A 21,833-nucleotide genomic window follows, 5' to 3' on the forward strand; every position below is an offset into this window, starting at 1 on the left:
GAAGCCTATTTCATACAATGTTTCAAAAAGGGGAGACAATTTCCAAAAGACTGTCCTAAAAATCCTTTAAACAAGGGTAAAACAGTAGTAAACATAGGCCAAGTGATACCTAGTAGCTCATTAGAGAGTGAACCGATTGTTCCAATCAAGGTAATCACTAGAGCCCAGGTGAATAAAAAGAAACACAACTCCTCTGATGATTTGGAAAATACGAAAGTTTCCTCTCAAAGAACCAAAAGAAGCAGAAGCAAAATATATGTGATGAGAAAACAAAAACAACGGGTTGAAATCGAGGAGAAAGCAAAAAAACTATTCAAGGAAAAGTTGAAAGAAACTGGAAGTGAAATTAAGGAAACAACTGTGAAATCTGGAGGATCCATTCTGGTTGATAAAATTTTTGAATCTATTAACACAGCTTTGGAAGCCTACCAAGCAGGACTTAAAGCATGCCAAAACATGGAAAACAAATGGAAAAACTATCCTTCTCCATACATGGAAGCAGCTAAGCTGGTAGCTTATCAAAATTTAGTAAGAATCACACAAGAAATGCTGGAAAAACAAAAACCCAAGCTTGAAAGTATCGCAAAACCTGAGGAGCTTGTGGTAAGAGACACTAAAGAAAAATCTGATGTGGTGGCAGAACCCCACCTTAAACAAAAGAGCCAGAACTTATAGTGCCGGACAACGAAGATGCCTTAGACAAAATTCCATTTGTAGAGGAAGACTGGCCAGGACACTCATGGGAAAAAGTTAGAGAGATCAATGATGGGAGCCTAACTCTAAACTCAGCTCCTATAGAGGAAGTTTGGTTGGATAACCTACCTACTAATATGAACATGGATGTACAATCCTTGTATGGGGATTGCGGATCTGGAGCTTCAGGAATGTCAAAACCATTGACCTTGAAAACATTACCCTCTTACTTGGGAGATAACGAAGATGAATCCATAGTGTGTAAAACCACTCAAGTAAAAAGAGCTGAACAGACCCTAGAAGTAGACAACATTCATTCAATCATGTCTACACCCATCCAATGCACTCTTACCTTGGGAGAACTGTTAAAACTCACACCATATTTATGGAACGATCTACAAAAAACCCTAGAGAAGGTGGGGATAACGGGGCTAATCTCAAAAAATTTGGGAAAAATGAAAAATGAAATGGACAACAAAGAGATTCGATCTGTTCCCATGAACAAAGTTGGAGAATATTACGAAGAGGAAGAAGGAAACACCACCCTTCCAGTGAAATATAATGACATTGAAACCATGGCAATATTGGATAGTGGAGCAGGCATAGCCATAGCCACGAAAGCAATATGGGAATCCTAGGGACAACCAGCCATTAGACAAACTCAAATGAAATTGCAATTGGTTGATGGACACATTGAGAGACTATTAGGGCTTCTTGAAAACATGATAGTCAATTCCTATGGAATTGAATATCAACACACTTTTGCCATAGTAGAATTTGGGAAAATACTCAATTATGAAATCATATTGGGAAGACCTTTCATGTGACAGGGACAGCTTATCCAAGATTGGGGAAACAATTATCTGTACTTGAAGCAAGTGGGATCTATAACAAGAGTAAATCTAAAAGATCACACTTATAGAGATGTCTTGAAAACACCCATACAAGAGCTTGATTTAGTCTCTTCGGCTGAAACTAAACTTCCATCCTGGTTAAACAAAGACACTCCTATTTGGATGTGTGGAGCTTTAGAAAATGTGAGTTTAAAACGAGAAGAGTGTATTCTAGAAAGGGACTGCACAGATGAAGCCTATGTACCTGAACCCTTTCCAGAGCATTTGTTTGAGCCATTTGAGTGGACTCAAATTTAGCAAAAATGGATGTATGTGTGAGTACGTCTTTGCCTACTCAATTTTAAAATGAGGATGGCTACGACATAATTCCCATCCAAATGATTTCAACCCTCAACATTGAAGACGAAGATGAGGAACCCAAGGAATGATGAAAGCTCAACAAATCTTTCAGACCTCTACTACGATGAAACAGATGAGTTAGATGAACACTCAACTACATCAGAAGGTTCGGAGTCAGAAAAAGAACATATGAGAGCTAAGCTACTCTTGAAAGGAGGGGAGGAAAAGTTTTTTGACTTTCCAAACCAAAAATCAAGAAGACAAAAATGGTATAGACAAAAAAGAGACACCAGAAACGTGAAAACACGACCTATGCCATCAGTCTCCAGTAGAACACAATTTTTGATGCAGATAGATGCAAATGATTGTATTAAGGACAAAATCCCTAGCAGATATCCTTCAAACCAAAATTCAAAAATGTCTAAAACATCGAGAAAAACAAGGAAGGATACTCAAGCAAACCTACAGGATAAGAAACCACTCATGACTCGAGTTGAGCGGAAAAAGAAATATCAAGAGTTTAAAAAAGCTCTAAAGGAGATATATACGACCGAAATGGAAACCACGGAAGAGGATGGTAAGGATGTAATGAGTGTTCCATCCCATTACAAAAAGTATACTCTTCAAGATCAAAAAATCATAGTAGAACCACCTGTTAGGGAACTACGTAAACACGGCGAGTCCTACGAAGGGCCTGAAAAAGCTAAAAAGATAGACCTGGCTGAACCAGGAGAAGAGCCTAGACCTGCTTACATTGCAAACAACCTAACAGAGAAAGAAGAAGAGCTTTTGCTAAGCTTGCTAAAAGAATACCGAGATATCTTTGCTTGGTCTTACAAGGATCTGAAAGGTGTTGATCCAAAAATCTGTCAACATACCATATCCATGAGAGATGATGCGAAACCAAGTAGACAAAGTCCATACACGTATAATGAAACATTTTCCAAAAAGATAAAAGAAGAGATTGAAAAACTAAAGGAAGCCGAATTTATTTACAAAATTGAACACACAAATTGGGTGTCTCCAATTGTGGTAGTACCCAAGAATAATGAAAAATTACGAGTGTGTGTTAATCTCAAAAAGGTGAATGCGGCTACCATTAGAGACAACTTTCCTCTTCCAATCACTGAGCATGTTTTAGAACGAGTTGCAGGGAAAGAAGCTTACAGATTCTTAGATGGCTTTTCGGGATACAATCAACTTTTGCTTGACCCAAAAGATCATCATAAAACTGCTTTTGCAACAGAATGGGATATTTTTGCCTATCGGGTTATGCCGTTTGGGTTAACTAATGCTCCAGCCACATTTCAAAGGTTGATGAGCCATGCTTTTAAAGAATATCTTAGGAAATTCTTAGAAGTATATATGGATGATCTATGCGTACATTCATCAATCCACGCGGATCATTTTGAACGCCTCAAAAAGGTATTCAAAAAATGTAGACTTTATAGGATTTGTTTAAATCCTGAAAAGTGCGCAGCACAAAGGCTAAAGAACTAGAGATGGTGATTGACGCTCTCCAAGGAGAGTTAGAAGAAAAATTAGATGTCATCACTGATCTACAAAAGGAAGTTTAGGAAATGAAAGCTGAAGCTGAACAACATCAGCTAGCAAGAGATAAACAGCAAAAGGAGATGGAGGAGTTAGGTGACCTACTTACAAAACTATCAGATGCATGTAAAGCCAAGGATGAGCAGCTGACAGAAGTTATAAAAAAAATTCTAACGACAACCCTGTCAGCTCAGAAGATTCAAGTGAAGTTGGATGTTGCGAACACTTCTCTACAATACTCAAAACAAAGAATAAATGATCAAGTAGTTTTCTTGCGGAAAATACGAGAGAATCCAACCGTAGCCTCGATAAAAAAAACAGATGAAGTGTACAAAGCATTAGAGAAAAAGAACAAAGACCTTGAGCTCGAGCTAAAGCTAGAGCAGTCTCAACGCAGAGACCTGGCTTTCATGTGGGTGCAGCAAGAAGAAGAGCTGCTAAAAGAAATAGCCGAGCTTAAAAAAGTTAACCAGCTGCTGAGAGATGAAAGCCGGAAACACAAGAAGAGGCAGGCACTTTGGATTAGTCTCAAATAGAAATACCCTCAGTGTCATTTGCTGAACTGGAGACACAGTCCACAATAGAGCTGACTGGTGAGGAAGATTATCAGGTAACCATTACAGAAGAAGACACAGTGCCCATGGTCCAACTCTCAAAGGCTGAAGAAGATGCACTGAAAGAAAAGATTACACACAAGGTAGATGAGCAATGGAAGGAAGCGATGGATTGGGAGTTGAGAGTTCTTCACTCCGTCAGCGTTACAAAACTCACTCCCAATCAAATCAATGCACAATGGCACCAACAGTCCCTTCCCTACCCTCTGATAAAAGTTGAGTTACTACATGTAAAAGAAAGGCTTTATGCAGACATGCAAGCCAAGGGCGCAGATAAAGACCACCCGAAGTGGAGGTTGAGCTGGCTGAACAAAAATTCAAGGTATTTGATTCTGTTCAAGAGAGCACCTGCGGCCCTGCAAGCAAAAAGATCCAACTTTCTGTCTTGTACCAAGAGTAAGGACCTGGATAGCACATGAGATACTACTCAAGAAGCGGCCAACTTGACTAAACTACCCCAGATTTCCTGCTCCAGAAAAGAGACCAGCGACGACTGAAGAATACATGGTGAAAATCCTAAAGGGCGCCATGTCTTTCTTTAAAAGTCTACCTGATTTGTCATGTGTTATGCCATATAAGATCTACCGAATGCTGCTCACATGCATCAAAGTGTTCAATGAGCCAGAGCAAGCAGGCGCCCCTTGGATGTCATTCCTCGAGGGTAATAAAGGTTTGTGATATGATCTCAGTGGCCAATCTTCCGAAGAATTCCTCTATGGCTTCTACACCATATGCATGTTTCTACCTTCACACAATATGCTGGCATTCAAGGAAGCGTTCGGGATTCTTCACTTGGAGAACAAAGATATTTGCACCAGTGATCAGCAATCTAATCTCAAGGTTTGTAGGCTACTCAGCAGTGGAGCTGAAGAACAAAGTAACTATGCAGTTTTTGCAAGTGCCAGATAAAGAAAGGAAAAATCAAATACCAAAAGGCACTGAATGCGTTTAAAGACCGCCTTGCCAACCGCCAGCCCGAAGACTACTTTAGTCCATAAAGCTATGTGAAGGGACGACATAGGCGAGGAGGGAGAATGTTAGCAGCAAGCTAACACGAATACCATTTTTTGGAGTTCTCATTGTAAAACACTTATTATTTTGATAAATTGAGAATATTGTAACTCCTATTTTCTTGGATAAACTCTGTAAGTAATGAGCCGAGCCTACAAGCTTCTAGATTGTATCAACCTGTCATTACCCATCTTTGGTATAACTCCCAGATTATTAGTTTCGACCACCAAAAACCTTGGCTAAGGTATAAAAGCCAATTTTTGTAAGTTATTTTTCAAGTTTTGGATAATGCAATACATAGCGTGAGCTAACGGCGCTCACTCCTCTCCTTCTCGTGCTTCCTACTCCCTCCTTGGTTATCACATTGCAGTCGCGTTTGTTGCATTACAACCGCAAGTAAGAGCTCTACATATTGATGTAAGTAGTTCACAGTAATTTGTATCTTTTGGCGTTGCCGACCCGTGGCCCGATTTCATCATAACTAGGAATTTACACTTTCAAATAAAAAAGTAGATGCATTCTGAGTATAGCTTGAGTTAGATGCGAGTTGTTAGTTGTTTTCCGAGAGATTGACAACCTCTTGTAGACTCTATGCACTAGTCGAGTCAGCTTCGTCTCATGGATTGACAATTTTATCGTAGTTCTCGCTAATACTGCAATAAGATAGGATGGTGAGGTTAGACATGCGTCCCACACCAAAGCTTTGCGAAAAGCTTTGAACTTCTCACGTGGCAAGGCCTTTATGAAATAATCTACAAGGTTCTCCTCCTGCATTGGTACATAAGCCAAGATGATCTCTCTTGCTGAGATTCTTTCCCCTAACATAGTGATAATGCACCTCAATGTTCTTTGTGCGAGCATGAAAAATTGGGGTCCACACAACTGCCAATGCACTCTGACTATCAATGTAGATGATGTTGGTAGTGTCCTGTCCAACACCCAAATCAGCCATAAGGTGTTTGAGCCATACACACTCAACCGTAGCTATGAAGATTACCCTGTACTCGATCAGCCTCAGAATTGGAAGTGTCCATAGTAGGTTGCTTCTTGCTCAACATGATATGCATGAACTGTCGAGCATGAAACAAAAACCACTCGTGGAAACTCACGTGTCATAACAACCATCCCAATTTGAGTCCAAAGAAGCATGTAAATCTGGCAGCAATGATCCCCCCTTGGGATAAAACAACCCAATTTGAGTCCAAAGAAGCATGTAAATCTGGCAGCAATGATCCCCCCTTGGGATAAAACAACCCAAGATGCAAAGTTTCACTCAATTAGTAAAAAATCCTCTTGACAACATTCCAATGCTTAGACCGTGGGATATGCATAAATTTGCTGACCTGCAAGACTACAAACTCAATATCTGGCCTCATATTGCATACATAATTAAGGAATTCAGCAAAAATTTGGTAAAGAGTGACATTGATAGGATACCAACATCATGAAGACTCAATTTCAAACTTGTTCCCATGGGAGTGGCAATAGGCTTGCAGTTCTCAAGTCCAAACTTACATAGCAATGTCTCTACGTAATGTGTTTGACACAAGGCAATGCCACTAAAACACTGCTTACACTGTATGCCCAAGTAATGATGCAACAACCCCAAATATTTCATCTTGAAAGTAGCATTCAAATTAGCCTTAAATTCAGCATTGTGTATCTCATTCAGAACATTGATCAATAAATCATCCACATATAAAACAACAATGAGAAGTATGACACCCTCATGGTTTACATACAAATTGATTTTTGTTGGACTATTTCAAATGCCCTCGTTTGACGAAATGAGTGTCAGCTTTCTCATATCAAGCACGAGGAGACTGCTTCAACCCATACAAAGCTTTCTTACATTTGCACACTTTACCTCTTGTCCTTTCTTGACAAAACCGTGAGGCTACATTACATAAACTTCCTGTTGTCCTTTATCCTCTTGTTCTCTCTTGGCAAAATTGCAAGGCAAATCACACAAAGTTCATGTGTCATTTTCTATAAATGCATCATAATTCTGATTGCATGATAGCCATCCAATTTTCTAAATTCTATGCTTCATCAAAAGACACAGGTTCCTCTACATCACATATACTAGAAACAGTCAAAGCATAACAATTTGTTGCATAAGATGCATGGAAAGAACCTGAATGATTATGACTAGACAAAGTTGCATCAATTTACTTTCACACAAGTATGCACCAACAATTTTGTCATACTTCTAGTCTGCTCATTCTCAGTACTTTCCACATAAAGTACATCATGTACATCTGCATCAGAAATAGGCTGATCAATAGCATTTTTTGAAGCCCCCATAGGCTGCACATTTGAATCATTGGAATTTACATTCACGTTTCCACCACTAAAAAGAGGCAACAAACTATCATAGATGTCTTCTGAGCTTCTATTACTATCTCTAGCACATGACAACAAAGACTGTACAGAATCTTCCACAAACACAACATCATGTGAAACAAAAGATACGCTTCATTTGTGGATGGTATAATCTGTAGCCTTTGCTTTTAGTACTATAACCAACAAAAATGCACTTGAAAGCCTTATCATCCAATTTTCTACATTGCGTTTGTAGCACCAAAGCATACGCCAAACAACCAAAAATGTGCATATGATTAATAGATGCCTTTCTGTCATGCCATGCTTCATATGGAGTCATAGACTACAAAGCTTTTGTAGGACAGCTGCTAAGTACATAAGGAGCACACATGATGGGCAAAACAAATGTGGCAAAGCTTGAATCTTGACCATATATCATGCCATCTCCATAGGCGACCTATTTTTCCTTTTAGCAACTCTATTTTGTTGATGTGTATATGGCATTGTACATTGGTGTTTTATCCCAGGGTATAAGCATGTTAACTTGTCATGCTTTTTGGTGTCCCAGACAATGCTAGTAAGAGGTGCTTGTTAGCATCTATTCAAAACCAAAGAGCAAGTGAAGTTTGAAATTTTAATAACCATAAGATATATTATTTGTTCCCTCCCATATGAGGTGTGGCCTCTGTTTTCAGTTACGACGACGACGTGGGGTGTGGCCTCTGTGTGTGTGTGTGTGTGTGTGTGTGTGTGTGTGTGTGTGTGTGTGTGTGTGTGTGTGTGTGTGTGTGTGTGTGTGTGTGTGTGCGGCGCAGCCTCCCTCTTTGTCTCACTCTTAGACCAATTTACAGTTTGCTTTGTTCCTACTCTCTCTCTCTCTCTCTCTCTCTCTCTCTCTCTCTCTCTCTCTCTCTCTCTCTCTCTCTCTCTCTCTCTCTCTCTCTCTCTCTCTCTCTCTCTCTCTCTCTGCGACGCAGACTCCCTCTCTGTCTCACTCTCAGACCAGTTTATAGTTTGCCCTGTTCCTACTCCCTGCCTGCCTCCTCTCTCTCTCTCTCTCTCTCTCTCTCTCTCTCTCTCTCTCTCTCTCTCTCTCTCTCTCTCTCTCTCTCTCTCTCTCTCTCTCTCTCTCTCTCTCTCTCTCGCATTGCTTCTTGCCTCGAAGTTGAGATGTCAAAGCTTAGCAAACTTGCAGATATGGAAAACCAGCAGACAACATTATTGCCACTAGAAATGGAGGCAGAAGGGAGCCATTACAGGAAATGAATCACAATTACCAGCATCCAGCTCTTTCTATTATCAGGAAATATGAGACAGAAAGAAAGCGTAAACAACGGGAGAACCGACAAATGACAACTAAACGAGAACATCATGCCGTCGATGATGAGGAGAAAAGGAAAATCTCCTTCGAGATTGTGAAAGCTTTCAAGAGCAGGACTGAAGGTCTCAACAAACAAGAAAAGTGTGAAATCTGGAATCTTGTTGCTCAACATCCGCTTGTTCGGGCAATCCGTGATCAGTCTTTAGAGGAGGAGGCTGCTATGCAGAGTGCAATTGTCTCCAATGTCCGCAATACACTAGCTATCGTCAAGCAGCCAGCTTCTAACAAGGAGCTGTTTTTGAAGAATGTAGCATTGCAGATGATGATAAATTCAAAGGAAAACATGCCTATTGCCAAATTCTCAAGGGTCCTAAAAGTCAACCGTCGCAGCTTGTTCAAAGCAAAATCACGGCAGGTGAAGTCTGGTGTCAATGCTCGACTGTTTTGATTGGCTGGATTTCACAAGCAACACCGTCATAGCCCTATCACAGATGAAATTGCACTCTGCTGTGCAGAGTGCAATTGTCTCCAATGTCCGCAACACACTATCTATCGTCAAGCAGCCAGCTTCTAACGAGGAGCTGTTTTTGAAGAATGTAGCATTGTAGATGATGATAAATTCAAAGGAAAACATGCCTATTGCCAAATTCTCAAGGGTCCTAAAAGTCAACCGTCGTAGCTTGTTCAAAGCAAAATCACAGCAAGTGAAGTCTGGTGTCAATGCTCGACTATTTTCATTGGCTGGATGTCACAAGCAACACCGTCATAGCCCTATCACAGATGAAATTAAGGAATTCGTCTACACATTTTGGACAGAGGAGACTCGTGTTTCACCCAACAAGAAGGATGTTTGTCAAAAGAGAGTGGGAAGGAAAAGCTACATAAAACACCCTGTGCACCTCCTGGATGAGTCTCAGGTGATCAATGACATACTTGCACCATAACTTATGCATTCTAGCATGCTAGTAATCTACCTAGCATACAGAGCATGCTAGTTATCACAATATGTTATGCTATGTATGCCACCTAGCATGTGTGCGAGTTAGCATAGTCTCACTCCTAGTATGCTGGGTATGTTGTTTAGCATGATAAGTATGCTGTCTAGCACAATATGTAAGCTACTATAACACCCTTTAGCTAGTTAGCATACCTATTATGCTAACTAGCATGCTCAGAATGTTCTTTGACACAATGAGTATGCTAGCTACCTTTCGTAGTATGCTAACTAGCATAATGGGTAAGCTGGTTTATGGTATATGCTAGTTAGCATTCCTGTATGGTGGGTATGGTGTTCAACATAAATCTTCTGCTAGTTAGCATGCCTAGTGATCTTGAGGACTACGCTGGTTAGCACAATATGTATGCTACTTTAACACCTTTTATGCTAGTGTGCTGGCTATGCTATTCAACATAACAAGTGTGCTGGTTAACACAATATGTATGCTAGTTAGCATACCTTCTATTCTTCTTAGCACACTTTGTGTGGTTAACCATGACTCATATGTTAAACTACACACTGATTTTTCTTGTTAGCACAGCTAGTATTCTAGTTAGCATACTCAGCTGTGCTAACTAGCATACTCAGCATGCTAACTAGCATGCTCATGAGTATGCTAGTTAGCACAGCTAAGAATGCTACGTAGCATAACGGGTAAGCTGATTTATGCTAGTTAGCATTTGTAGTGTGCTGGCTATGCTGTTCAACATAATAAGTGTGCTGGTTAACACAATATGTATGCTAGTTAGCATACATTCTATTCTTCTTAGCACACATTCATGTGGTTAACAATGACTCATATGCTAAATTACACATTGATTATGCTTGTTAGCACAGCTAGTATGCTAGTTAGCATATTCATCCATGCTAACTAGCATATTCAGCATGCTAACTAGCATGTTGATGAGTATGCTAGTTAGCACAGCTAGTATGCTAACTAGTTAGCACAGCTAATATGCTAGTTAGCACAGCTAGTATGCTAACTCAGCATGCTAGTTAGCATACTCAGCATGCTAATAAGTATACTCAGCTTGCTAACTAGCATGCTGATGAGTATGCCTCGTATGCTAAACTACACACTGATTGTGCTTGTTAGCACATCCAGTATTCTAGTTAGCATACTCAGCGTGCTAACTAGCATGATGATGAGTATGCTAGTTAGCACAGCTAGTATGCTAACTAGTAGGCTGATGAGTTTGCTAGTTAGCACAGCTAGTATGCTAACTCAGCATGTTAACTAGCATGCTGATGAGTATACTCAGCATGCTAACGATCATGCTGATGAGTATGCCTCGTATGCTAAACTACACACTGATTGTGCTTGTTAGCACAACTAGTATGCTAGTTAGCATACTCAGCATGCTAACTAGCATGCTGATGAGTATGCTAACTAGTATGCTGATGAGTATGCTAGTTAGCATAGCTAGTATGCTAACTCAGCATGCTAGTTATCATACTCAGCATGCTAACTAGCATGCTGATGAGTATGCCTCGTTTTCTACACTACACACTGATTGTGCTTGTTAGCACATCTAGTATTCTAGTTAGCATACTCAGTTACATGCATGTTAGGACCATACAATGTGTTGTTTAACACACCAATTTGTTTCTATGGTGGATGTATTAAGTAGCAATGCGTATAGTCCTGTTTGGATTATTTCTCCTAGTAAACATACTGATCAAATATGGATATTGCAGGTTGAGCTCTTTCAAAGATTCAAACAAAAACATCCAGACTGCAAGATTGGCATGAGGATGTTTGAGATGTTAAAGCCATTCTTTTACAGGAGGCTGAAGGATAGGTACACATGCTGTTGCGAATACCATGTGTAGATGACCTTTTTGAAAGACGCACTGAACCACATGCGCTCTCATGCTTTTGGGTTGCATGATACATGTTGCAACTGTGTATGCAATATCTGTGCTACAAGCAAGAACATTAGCAGCGGCTGCCTGGCTTCACATCACACGTTCAAAGGTGTCACACAGATGTGGGAGTCTGTTCTCTGTCCAAAGCCAGCAAATACAGTTTTCCATAGAAGGGAATGCCTGATGGAAGACTGTAAGATATGTGGAGTAAAGAAGTTAGAATTATGTTGCTTAGAAACAACAAAGCTAGGTAAGAGTATTAATGTGAAAGTATTTGCGTATGTAGAAGCAAAAGACAGGCATGGAAGTTCAATAAGAAAGAAAAGATCTTTTGCATAAAGAAATGCAGTGCTAGGAGTTTCTTTGACTGTTGCAGACCAAGTTGAAGCTCTTCATCACTCATAACTATGTGGCACGATGGCAAGGATAACAATTTAAGGATTGTATACTTTGCTTTCCAGATGATGTCATTGTCTCAGTTGTTGACTTTGCTGAAAATTATGCCTTCAAGGAGCAAAATGAGATTCAGTCAATGCATTGGCACTCTAGTCAAGTAACTATTTTTGTACACATAACGTACTACCGCAAGGCAGGGGAGGTATTCAAAACAATCCACTTCTTCATATCAAATGATAGGGTGCATGACACACTGTTTGTGCAACATTGCTTCATGCTACATCGTGACTAGTTACAACAAGAGGGTGTCACTTGTAAACAACATTGGGTGTGGTTAGATGGTGCGGCCTCGCAATTCAAGGGAGCCAGGCCTTTCTATTTTGTTGCAAGATATGGTGAACTCACAGGGATTGGGATGAGCTCGTTCTTCTTTGGATCAGGGCATGGCAAGGGCGAGCATGATGGTGCAGGAGCAGTTGTGAAAAGAACCTTGACCCATGAGCAACTAAAACCTAATGGAGCTATATTGCAGTGTGTAGTAGATGTGGTTGCTTATTGCCAGACCAACCTATCGCATGGAGCACCTGCATCATATCCTTCAAAAGAAAGGGAATGTGCTCATGTGTTCTGAGAGGTTAAAGAGGGAGATGTTAACAGGTAATTTAAATGGAATTGTGCCACTGTGGCAAAAACTCGCTCTTTGCATGCTATTCGTGGTCACAACCCGCAGGATCCAACTACCCTTGCAACAACAAAGTTGGCATGCTTCTGTGTAAGCATGCATGAACGGAAGGTGGAATCTCTGCATCAATAAAGCTCACGTGGAGGCTTGGGATTATCAGATTCTGTAGCCATTACTTGAGCAAACAGATGAAGTTTCGACAGAGGAAGTCGTTGGCTATGATGACTTCACATACGAAGGTCATCATGATGTGTTGAGTAGCGCTCTATGTTCTGGAGACACATTTCTTGTAAATCCAGATGCTTTAACCAACGCCGAAGATGTGGATTTCTATCTGGTCAAGTGTGTTGCAGAAAAGGAGAAGGTGGAGAAGGGGTACATTGATGAATGGAGCAATGTAATTAACAGAGGCTCATATGTTGTGCAAGGATTGTATTACAAGCAATTGCATGCATACACCTTCAAGCTAGACCACAAGCAGCCTATCGTCCACCTACTTTCACATCTGGTGTGATGTATCAAAATACCCATGGAGCACGTCCCAAGGAGAAGGCAGGTGTACACAATCACTCCAAAAATCTATGAAGCAATCTGTAATAGCATGCCCTTCAGCTTTTAAGTTGTATCCACTGGATTTTCTATATACCACTTTGACAATCCTTGTATGCTAGCTACTAGCAGTCCCAGTATGCTAATTAGCATATCCAGTATGCTAATTAGCATATCCATTATGCTAATAAGCATATCTAGTATGCTAATCAACATACTCAGTACGTGAATCAACATCCCTAGTATGCTAATTAGCATACCCAGTATGCTATTTAGCATATCCAATATGCTAATAAGCATATCTAGTACGCTAATCAACATACCTAGTTTTCTAGTTAGCATTTGGATATGGTAGTTAACTTACTAGATATGCTAATATTCCAAACTTACTCTAATCTGTACACTAAGCACAGGGTATGCTAATTAGCATACAAGATATGCTAATTAACATATCCAGTTAACACACTCGATATTCTCACTGGGTATGCTAATTAGCATATCCAGTATGCTAATTAGCATACCCAGTATGCTAATTAGCATACCCAATATGCTAATTAGCATATCTTGTATGCTAATCAGCATACCCAATATTCTAACCAGCATATAAGATATGCTAATTAGCATATCCAGTCAACACACTCAATATTCTAATTAACACACTGGGTATGCTAATTAGCACACCCTGTACAATCTTACCAGATGTTGGTGTGATTGGATGTCTTTGCCCTGTGGGTTTCCAACACCATTCTTGTGGTATCCTTTGCTGGCAGGTCACAGCTCTACATTTTATCGACAAGGAGCATGCAGCTGCAAAGCAGATAAATTGGTAGCTATGCCCACAGGGCATCTTGATCGTGGCATTGGTTCCCTTTACTTCAAGTGGCAAACTGCAGCCACTGCACGGGTTGATCATCGTCCCATCGCATACCCCTTATATACTTTCTGTAAAAGTGCCCATAGCCATATTACACAGGGCAATGGGAATGGAGGAGCCTTGTAGCATCTTGCTCATGTGCATTAGGAGCTACAGTGACCTTCACATGCATTCACTTTTTCTTCCATAACCTCCACATTAATCTGCACACCAAAAAAAAGAGGAGCATGGTAAGTACATAGGTTTGTTGTGCACATATTCCAATCATACGGTGGAAGCATAAAAGTCACGCACTTTCACGCTGACAAGTTGAGTCAACAGGCAAGAGTGTCCTCACTGTCAAGAAATGCCAAACCTTCCAATGTCTCTTTAAATGTCTCTATTTTTACTTTACACTCTATTTCCCTCTTTGCATCCACGTTGTCGCTCTGTAGTAGCCTCTGTAATTCATTTTCAGTGTCGTGAAGCTTTTGTCTCATAGCAAGCACAATTGGGGTGACCCTAGCATTGCTTGCTTGGACAACCCTCGCAGCTAAACTCTGATTTTGCAGTTAGAAGATGTTATTTAGCATCTTGTAGTTGTTTGCTGATAATTTCAGAGGCAGCCTTTATGTGCTGCAAATTCTCAATGCCAAAAAATGACAGGCTTTTAGCCTACTGGTGAGTGTTGTTGTGACAGATGGGTGTCTCCTTGGTATCCTCCTTCATTTCAGCTTGCGCCTCCTCGATGTTTTGACATACATTGTGCATCCTCCACTTTTCGACATGGGCCTCGTAGTATCCTTTATCTCGGAGGTCCTGCAAATGCTAGACAGCGAATTCAACCCAATTGAATTGCATGGCTGAGCTACTTGCAATTGCCGTCGGGTTGAATTCTTTTACAAACCCCTTGGCGAATGTAGAGTGGATCTCCATGTTTGTTGGGGGCTTCTGGTACACCTTGTAATGCAACTGCATCACTTGGTCGAACATATTAGTACGCAAACAACTGCATTTAATGCGATAGTGACTACGATTCTTTGACTCTCTGAAAACACTAAAAAACTCCACATCACTGATCTGATCCCACCTCACTAGTTTGGGGATGGCACCAGCTAGGGAGAGGCCATGAACACCCGCTTCAAGTGACTATTCACAAGATGTCCTACTGCTAAAGCCGACATCCAGGGACAACTCTCCAGCCAAGACAGCGCCAGCAACTATCCTCGCAAATCATAATGAGGTAGAGAGAGAGAGAGAGAGAGAGAGAGAGAGAGAGAGAGAGAGAGAGAGAGAGAGAGAGAGAGAGAGAGAGAGAGAACCCGAGTCATCCTTCCCCTTTGTATGCAAGGTCTTTGCCATTGGGGATGCTGGGGAATCAGAGAGCTTCACCCTTTTTCAGGGCGGAGAAGAAGTAGCAGAAAGTTCAGCCCTCGACTTTGTTTTTGGTTCTCTCTTACCTCTGGCCCCTGCACCCCGCTTCTCTCCATGCATGTTGACTGCCCCACTCCGCTTCTCTCCATGCATTTTGACTGCCCCACTCCCCTTAGAGTAACACTGCATAAATGGTCAGGAAAGTGGATTCAGGGTGGTCCCCCTATTTTGAAATATTTGATGGATTCCCACACGTTTGAAAAGTTACACTCTCATTATGCTTACAAGATATGCTTGTTGCCACATGATAACTAGCACAAAAAGCATGACAAGTTAACATGCTTACACCCCCCACGACTAGCCAAAAATACATTAAACTCACAAGACATATTCTATCCCCCTCGATTTGAATGAAGGGTGCCCATAGTACATTTAGAGACATTTTCAACCATAGCCAGAAATTTTTTGAAGCACATAAACACTTCGGACTTAGCTTTAAGCGGATATACCCCTGCATGCCTGAAGTAATTATCAATAAAAGTCACGAAGTAAAGGTAATTGCCCAAGGACGGAGTTTGCATGGGCCCACAAACATCACTATGCACAAGCTACAACCTACATGTAGCCCTAATTGAACAATCCTTTGGAAAATTCAAATGATGCATTTTGCCCAATATACAGTCTTTACAAACATGCTTTGCATGTGCTTCAAGAGGCGGCAAAGAAGCAAGTATATCCGATTTTTGCAAACGTAGCAAACTAGAAAAATTTAGATGCCCAAAACGTGCATGCCAAAGTTTTGCATTTGAAATAGCCTTTAAATCCACAATTGCGTTTGCAAAATTCTCCCCACACTTGTCATACAAAGTGAGCTTATACAACCCACGACATAAAATGCAAAATGCAACAATTTCATCACCAAAATTGAGATCATGAACTATAGATAAAAGGTTCTTTTTTATCCCAGGTACATAAAGTACATCAACAAGTGTGAAAGAACTGCCATTCACAATAGTTAGCACGATCTTTCCAACTCCCTTGACCAGATAAGAGGTATTGTTGGCACAAGTGACTAAATTCCCATGAGGGACATCCTCGAGAGGGGTAAACAAGTCACGATCAGAAGTAATGTGCTTTGTAGCACCACTCTCAAGGTACCACACATGAGGATCTATAGCATGACATACATGTATCATGGACAAAAGGATCATAAGTGCACTCTATACTAAAAGCCCATTCTGCATCTACATTAGCATCACAATATCCTTTCATAGAAGACTCTACAAAAACTGCACTTGTAGTGGAGCCAGCGTCTTTTGCCTTCAATTTTGGACTTTGCTTGATCACGTGATCATTATCTTTACAATAATGGAAATTCATATTCTTTTTTCCCTTTTCACCAAAATTCCCAGACAAGGTGTTGCCAATAGAAGCATTGGAAGAGGTGATTTGCACTAGCGATGCCGGCGACTAAGCCCGGGAGGATGCAACCTGGTATGATACCTGTTGCTGGAAATAGGGTTGCGGGGAAACACACAGAACTTAGAGAAGATGAAGAAGCTTGAGGCACACAATAGAGCGTAGTATTATTTGGTGTTCAATGGAAAGATAAGTTAGCCTTAGAGTGATGGACGTATATACAATGCACGTGGGAAAAAACCTCCTAGCAAGGGAAAAATTGCCTTGGCAGTCCTAATTGTGCTCACACACACATCACTACCTCATATGTATGGTAGCTTGAGTGTGATGTTGTGAAGATTATATTATTCTAGGAATCACCTCTTAGCTTCCATGTATTGTTTCTTTTGAATTTGTAGATCAAAATATTTATAAGTTTTCTCTCGTGAAAAATCAAAACTAGGTTTGGGCCCCACAATGGGCCTATGTAAATGATCTGATTTTTATGGAAGTTATTGTGGGGGGCGCTTCCAGTAGGAGTGAAAATCCATGCCAGAATGTAGTGGCTACAAAATAGCTTGTGAGGACCTTCCTCACTTGTTCAAGGATTGCCTTCTCAGGGAAGGTGTGCAAGTGGGTTAAAAGAAAATGGAGAATAAGCTTCTATAAGAATAATCTATTCATTGGAGGGAAGAGGTTGAAAACCCAAGCACTACTAGTATACTACTAGTATGCACTCAAGTCATAAGGTATTGCTTCTTAAAGAAATTTTGAATGCTAGGAAGCGCATGCTATTTGAGAATGTTCTTGATATGGTGAGCTTCACGAAGATAGTTCTTGAAAGCAAGGAACTAATTTTTTCCATGGGTAACAAAAGGGTCTTAGACAACTGGAAAGGGACCATCAATGCCATCCTAATGGAATAGGATTAACTGGATGACAAATAATTGTTCGCCTCTTTGAGAAGCTATATTATCGTCTATTGTAATATGTTATCCCTCAAGGCTCGTCGACGAGATTGAGATACCTTTGTACATTATTTTGATGAACACAAAACTTACACTCACGATTTGTGAGTTTGGAAAAAAGAAAAAAGAAAACTAAGTTTGTATCCTAATGATAGCTCGGACAACATACATAAACAAGAAACTATCATTTCCTCGTTTGAAGAAGATTGTTAGGCTATGGATATTATAGTTTTTTAGAACTGAAAATTGAAAAGGACTATGCATGGTTTGGAAGGTACTAATTTGAACTATATTGCCTATTATATTATCAATTTTTCTTTTATGACTTGAGCAAATCATAGGATAGTAACTTTCTTTTCTTATGATTCTTCTATTAACTGGTTTTGTAGATGATTTAAGGTAGTAAATGTGAGAAGAGGAGAAGGAGCGCACTCAGAGAGAGAGAGAGAGAGAGAGAGAGAGAGAGAGAGAGAGAGAGAGAGAGAGAGAAGAACACGCAGAGGCGTGTGCAAGAGGCAAGGCGTTAGCCAAGGCGATAGGCAAGAAACCGATTAGGCAATGCGTTAATATTGATTATGAGGTGTGTAATTATATATAGTTGCATGCAAGTTACAATAAGTTACGAGGCCGCGTGATATGTTGGGATATGCAAGCCATTGTGCCTACTAGGATGATGACTGTGTGGTGATGTGGATTAATTATTCCCACACGCCCCCGTAAGACACATCGTCCATACAGAGGTATGTATGTGTGCATACTGTGATGTGATCATGAGATAGATCTACATGCTTTGGAAAAATACAATATGCATATGCAATTATTCTTGGTGTGACTTCCGAGGTCTCAACCTGGATCAAGGTCCGACTTCGTAATGAAGAAGATTAGCAGCTCCGATTGCTACTTTGGTCGAGCTTTGAAAGGCTTCTTCAGGGCCACTCCATGAGTGATTTCACGAGCTTGTAAATTGCACATTCGCCCCCCCAAGCGAAGTGAAAGCATGAGATTATCATTGGCTGAATGAACCGCAAGGGAGCCAAGGTGAGGTTTCAACATCCTTTCATTGTGTAGTTGGGGCTTCAGCTGAGGGTGTAAGTTGGAGGTCTTGTAGACTTGGCCAACGGGATCAAAGGGGTTAGAAGGAACAACTCTTGGCGAGGGAAAGTTTGTTGTATCATGGAGCTGACTATTGGTTTGAGGGAGAAGCTCACTCGGCAAGGGCTGAGTTAGAGTAGCCAATGAAAAGGAAGGTGGTAAGGTTGCAATTGTTTCTGGATCATCCTGCCTGCGAGGGTTGATGGCACTCGAAGGTTTTGAGTTGGAGCTGCATTTGTGAAAGCATCCTTTGCAGTAAGGGCATAAGGACGGAGCATGGCAGGGATCTTGAGTGATCTTGGCCCTCACAACAGAGGGTAGCACAAATCGGGCCTGATGAGGTACACGGGCTGAACTAAGATTGCCGAATGCTGTAAAATTGGGTGTCGAAGGTGCTATGGAGCTGCTACCTGGAGGTCCACCATTCCTGCGGGGTTGGATGCCAAAAGAGTTGCAAAGGGTTTGGTTGCCGCAGTGAACGGGAATCGATTCATTGCAATCAAGCAGATCCAAGTTGAAAGGTGTGGGCACGCTTGTGACCACTTCCAGCACGGTTGGGGATTTGAGGAGTGCACCAGCATGGGCGCCATCTCTTTTGACGGAAGCAGTAAAGGTTGCAACAGCATCTGCAGGGGTAGTAACACCTGCGCCAATAAAATCGTCTTCTGTAGCAGCAAGAATTGTGGCAGGTTGGAATTCGGCATGAGCATGCAAAGTTGCTACAGCAACTGGTGCTGTAGTGGTGACCTCAAGAGTGGCAGCAGGGTGGTCGTCTGCTTCTATTGCTGAGTGGCTGCTCTGTTTGCCGCTGACTTCACAGCACCAGGAGAAGCAGGTTGGTGGGCTGCGGCCTTTTTCACGTCTGCTGGGTTGACTTCAGCAGGGATGGTGGCGACAATGTTAGCAGCCAGGTTGGCGCTCGCAGGGGTGGCACCCTCATGGCATGCTTGGCTTGCGGCATTGAATGCAACAGGGTTAGCTGCGCAGGAGGCATGCATGTGTGCATGCTGACAGGTGTCCAGGCCGGTAGCAGCAGCGCGAAGGTAGGGCGTAGTCAACGAAGAGGGTTGAGCAATGCATGCCGCTTCACCAATAGTGCAATTGGGAGCAGCAAGGGCTTGGCATGCTGGGTGGTGCGAACCACGAATGGTTGCAGCACACAATCAGACTATCTTGATAAGATCAAAAGGGCCAACAGTGTGTCACTCACCGCTCCACACTTGCCCTCGTGAAGAATTCCGTGCCGCAAAGAAGAGGGAGCTACCATCGTCGTGCTCAACTGTCTCGCCACCGCAATGCTTGATCACACTCTCTCTCTCTCTCTCTCTCTCTCTCTCAAGCATACATACACACACATACACTCGTGAGCACACGATAGAGAAGAAGGGAGAGGTAGAGCAAGAGAATTTCTTTAGCATACACCTCCAGAATGAGGATTTTAGGTCAAAATGGACCTTTTATATGAATCTGACCCATTCACACATGGGCGCCCACAATGGTCAGTCATAGCAAAGATAATGTAAAAATGAGATAACTGGTGCACTTCTCATCTACGATCACCTGCGCACCTATAGGACCGACAAGCCCGATCCATGACTCAAATAAAGTGATAAGGTGTCCGTAAAAGATGATAGAGTGTCCGTAAGTGGTTAAGTTATACACATACCAATAGATAATTTGGCTTCAAATTTTGAGTAACTTTGTCTAATAAAAGACTTGCAATGGTGCGATCCTTGTTCTGTATTCCGTTAGCATATCAACGTAGCTTTATCTAAGAAAAGTATAACTAGATAAAAAAAGGAAGTCACAAATGATGCTATTCTATAGAAGTGAGATACAAACCAATGTCTTTAAAAACAATTTCCAATTCTATATTATTCCAACAACATGACAACTACAGTGTTGAACAATGTACATAAATGAAAATCATTAGTTCATATAAAGTCTGCTCACACATATAACAAAAGGTACTCATGAAGAAGATCATCAATAAATAGACATACCTCAAAGATATCTTACCTTTAAAAGATCTAAAAAAAATGAAACAACTTAGTAAAGAAACGTTGTGCACAAAATGCCAAATGAAACGTTGCATAGATGTACAAGACTTCTATTCTCCAAGATTTATTGTGGGAATAATTAATCCACATCACACACAGTCATCATCCTAGTAGGCACAACGGCTTGCATATCCCAACATATTCGCGGCCTCGTAACTTATTGTAACTGTCATGCAACTGTATATAATTACACACCTTGTAATCAATATCAACGCATTGCCTAATCGGCTTCTTGCCTATCACCTTGGCAAAGGCCTTGCCTCTTGCACATGCCTGTGCGTGTTCTTCTCTCTCTCTCTCTCTCTCTCTCTCTCTCTCTCTCTCTCTCTCTCTCTCTCTCTCTGAGTGCACTCCTTCTCCTCTTCTCACATGGTATCAGAGCCCCAAGAACTTGGCTGCCCTGTACGAAGCCCCACCATGCCTCCTGCACCAATCGGCTCATAGGACACAATTTGCATCCCTCGCCTAGCTCGCGACTTCTTCAAGCCTCTCCTCATGGCCAGTGCTCCCAACTCCAAGCCAGCAGATGACGTTGCTGCTGCAATAACTATCGTTGTTCCTTCCCATGCTGCAGACGGAGGTGCCGTCGCACTTGTGAAGGGAAACCCTGCAGCCCAATCCACAGCTGCCAACAAAGCTCCTTCAACTGAGACAGCTGAAGTTACTACTGCGCTCGCCATCATAGCAACCAATGCTGATGGCGTAAACCCCGTTGCCAGCAAAACTGATCGCACTCATGCCTATGGTGACGGTGGTGCAACCATGGCAGCCTCTGACACGTGTAATAGAAGTGCACATTTTTTGTGTCAGTGCCATGGATTGCCCTGCACCAAGATTGAGGAGCACTCTATGATGCCTCGTGAAGCCATTCATTTCTATCTTTTTTG

General features: G+C 41.5%; 1 pseudogene; it reads right to left on the minus strand.

Annotated features, from left to right (window-relative positions):
- Nucleotides 1-18,637: 18,637 nt before the first annotated feature.
- LOC147463683 (uncharacterized) lies at nt 18,638-21,626 on the minus strand (annotated as a pseudogene).
- Between the last annotated feature and the right edge of the window lie 207 nt (nt 21,627-21,833).

The sequence above is a fragment of the Adiantum capillus-veneris genome, chromosome 2 (assembly GCF_014529385.1).
Source record: "Adiantum capillus-veneris isolate H3 chromosome 2, ASM1452938v2, whole genome shotgun sequence".
Lineage (NCBI taxonomy): Eukaryota > Viridiplantae > Streptophyta > Polypodiopsida > Polypodiales > Pteridaceae > Adiantum > Adiantum capillus-veneris.